Below are 4,154 nucleotides of genomic sequence, written 5' to 3' on the forward strand. Positions count from 1 at the left end.
TTTACAGGCATTTCTGAAATACATAATACACAGTTAAGGAAAGAGAAATCCTTATATTATGGCTCTATCGCACGATCTTATAAAGAAAGAAGGCCATTCATTCTTAAAATGCCCGCAGCCTCCAGTTTATAAGTGTGGCACGCAACACACCTATAAACAAGACTTTACCGGACACGCTCGTAGACACACCCTAGGAGAGAATCGCTTTTCGATACCACTTTTGTCACGACCCAACCGGAGGGCCATGACTAGCACCCGGTGCTAACCCACCCGGACACCTCTTATCGTACATTCATATTCACATCTAGGTGAGCCACATGGCCTACTCATGATTTCTATACATCAATAACACTAATCTCATTAGGCAACGACATATTTATATCATCATCAACAACAATGCCCATATCCATATACACAAGCTGACAAGGCAAGCAAAATAATATACAAAATATGAGCCGACAAAGCCGAAGGACATCTAACCATATATAACTGTCTACGAGCCTCCAAAGAGAGTATGTGACATTATATAGACGGGACAGGACCCCGCCATACCCATATGCATATACACAAAAGAATAATACCAATAGCTGCAGCTCCGAATCAAATGGACCTCCTCTATGCAGTCCCTGAGCAAGTAATCTATAGCTCGAGTCTATCTCTCTGTCCACCTGTAGGCATGACGCAGCGTCCACAAACAAAAGAACGTCAGTACGAATAATGTACTGAGTATGTAAAGCATAATCAATAACATAATGGAAGCATAAGAAATAACTTAATATAGGAGAGTCATGAGATAATAGAGCCATTTGTACCTCTAGTGGCAACCATCCTGTTTTCTTATCCGTTTTCTAATAGGAACCTTCCATTTCTAATGCTTACGTATATATTAGTACCATACCCGACCATAAAGGTTCAGTGTTTCACATACCCGTCCATGACAAGGCTCGATTTTATACATACTGGGCCCTACCAAGGCTCAGTGTTATCGTACCCAACCGCAAGGCGTGCGAGAGACATCATACCCAACCCATAGAAGCTCCTGTTACATAATAGCCATACATACTTATACACGTATACATACTAGTCCATAAGTATCATCAACATCATCATCATCATCATCATATTTTGTTATATCTTTACTTAGAGGATCAACTACCACATAAAGGAGGCAACAGCATCGTGAAAATATCGAGAATCATGAGCTTTAGTAATTCTAAGGATGGAGTCATTTAAAAGACATTTTGGAACACATGAGGAGGTATATAACAAAGGAATCATGCCTTAATGAAAGAAGGGTTAGCCTTACATACCTCGTCGTCTTCTTAACTACTTAGCGTTCACCGTCGAGCTTGAGAAATCTACATTTAGAAGGGTTCATACCATGGTTAAGCCTTTTAATGATACTCTTAAATGCCAAACTAGAATAATTCATGATCTAATGAAAATTGGGCAAAGATCTCCCCTATTTCATTTACTTTCCACCATATTACAAAACAACTCCCAAACATCCATAATAACATCCACAATATCATAATTAAGTAATCACATTCCATTAAGTCTTCAATATTCATTCTCATATTCAAATCATACTTGCAACTTCATACCAACTATTGCACATTTTCATACAACACTTCCTCATCATCATTATTATCTTCCTTAACGAGATTATATCCATATCGTACTAAAAATCATGGCTCAAATTAGTTTACTACTCAAAAACATCATGAAATCCACATTTAGAACTCATCCTCTACATTTCTCCTTTCATCCAAGTTTTGTTACAACCAAGCATTCTTAATAACATGAAATAAGCATGAAAAATAACCTTTTTATCTCATAGGAACAAGCTTTGGAGCAAGATATCGACTTGTGCAAAACCCTAGCTAAAATACCCAAGTAAATCTTGAAATCTACCAACCCTAGGGAGGCTTCTAACACATGAACACTTCAATTCTTGCTATTTGATCTTTATAATCTCTTGGGTTTGAGTGAAATATGCTTAGAGAAGGGTTTTAGAGCTTTGAAGAGTTTGGAGAAAGTGGGAAATGAAAAATAAAGTAAGGGTCGTCCATGTATATAAAAAGAAAACTCTGACCCGACCCGATTATACGGCCAATTATACGGGCCGTATAATTGGACCGTATAATCTCACCAAGGATCACTCTTCTCTGGAATCAATCTACGGACCATTATACGGGCCGTATAATTTATACGGTCCGTACAAATGGCCGTACAACTGGAAATTCCCGAGTTTCATTCTCGTCGACTCGTTTGACTTCCAATCCTTGTGGAACCTTCTTGGCACTTATAAAACACTTCATTAACCATGAAATAGGCCTTATAGTAGCCCATCAAGTCATTTCCTGTTATATCCCGCATTTTGTACAATCGGAATTCAAGGTAATTGCGGGGAAACGACAAACAAGGTCTTACTTTTGTTTTGTTAAAGCATATGAATCGTTTATGAAAGATTGTGTTTTAAATCTTAAGAAGGTCAAGTGGTATAAAAGGAAAATTTACAATATGACTCGTGGAAATACGGAGGAAGGCTAAGGGTAAATTTGGAACTTTGGAAAAATTTATTTTTCATGGGTTAAAGAGAAAAAGGATTGGGCTTAGAATTAATGAGTTAGTTGGGCCAAGTGGTCATCCAAGTGGGCGCGGGCTTAAGCTCACATAAAAGCTTAATGAATAAGCTTAAAAGAAGACCAAGTCTTCATGAATTATCATAATTGCTCTAGAAATTTCAAGAGGCTAAGAACAAAAGAAAGAAGGAGAAAAGAAATTGGCCATTCGGCCTTGTAGAAAGAGAAAGAAACCGAGAGAAAAAAAAAAAAGAAAGAGAGAAGAGGAGAATTTCCAACGTGTTCCTCCTAGCCAAACAAGTCATTAAAGAGTCCTTAACATAGTGGAAGGTCCTTTTGGAGCAAAGAAAACAATAATCTTCGACAAGTTTCCAATTGAAGCCAAGTGAAGAATTCAAGTAAAAGGTAAGAATTCATCCTCCTTTTTGTATGCTATGGATGTCAGGCATGTTCAGGGTGTACGGGAATGGGATGAAATTCTATGGAAGCGTAGTGTACGGGGCGTAAGCCGTGTCCCACAAGGTGGCAGGCCGTGTGTGTGTGCGTGTTGTGTATGTTGTGTTGTGTTGTGTCGTGTGTGTTGTGTGTCGGTTGTTGTTGTTGTGAAGTGTAGGAAATATGGAAATTCATGAAAAATACACATGTGGGAAGTCGTCGTGTAGTATGGTATGGTAAGTATTGGTGAATTAATTTTACTTAGCATTATAATTGTTGTTGTAGTAAGTTCTATAATGTAAAGTAAGGATTTAATGGTTGAGGAAAGTGAAGTTGTGTTGGTTGTGGATTATGGGAAGAGTTGGTATCATGTTAGTGTGACCTTTGTGTGGTGAAGATAATATCGTTAAGCGTATGGTGTTGTCGGAAAATATATTATGAGGTTGTTATTATTTTCATCGAAGTTGGAAAGTTTTGGAAGAAGTAGTAAATTGATTGAATATGTGAATTGCTAGTATGATTGTTGAATTATGTTAATAGTTTGGCCGGTTTGAATTCCTGGGATTGTCGTTGTTGAGAATTTGGCTATGTTGAATGCCGAGGATGGTATATTTACAGTAGGAAGTGCCGCCGAAATTTCCCTAGAGCGGTTAAGTGTTTCCCTTAAGATTCTAACCCTAAGGACCCTAATAATAAGAGTTTTGCAATATGACCAATTTGCAGATTTTGACGAGATTGCGACGCGAATTCGAATAGCTAAAGAGGCCGAAAGAGGCATGTAAGGTTTCCCCTTTCTTTCTTGGCATGTCTTAGACGTATAGGTTTGATTTCGCGCCTTGGGGACTTTCCTAACTCTAGAAATCCGCGATTGAAAATAGGTACTATTCATTCGCAAGATTGAACTAAAAGTACTTGAATTGTGAAAGAAGTGTCTAAATATTCTAGAACGGCAAAAGATAAGACCCGATTACCCTAAGGCCTTCATAAGTAACGTGCCATGACACGTATTATAGGTAAGTTTGAGTACGCCACCTCATTTGACTCGAGGTGGGCCCATCGTTCTCGGTGTTTTCTTTAGTGCTCAGATTATTAAATAATAAGTGTTGTAACTACTTTAATGAGAATATTTACGAC

The sequence above is a fragment of the Lycium ferocissimum genome, chromosome 3, assembly GCF_029784015.1.
Source record: "Lycium ferocissimum isolate CSIRO_LF1 chromosome 3, AGI_CSIRO_Lferr_CH_V1, whole genome shotgun sequence".
Lineage (NCBI taxonomy): Eukaryota > Viridiplantae > Streptophyta > Magnoliopsida > Solanales > Solanaceae > Lycium > Lycium ferocissimum.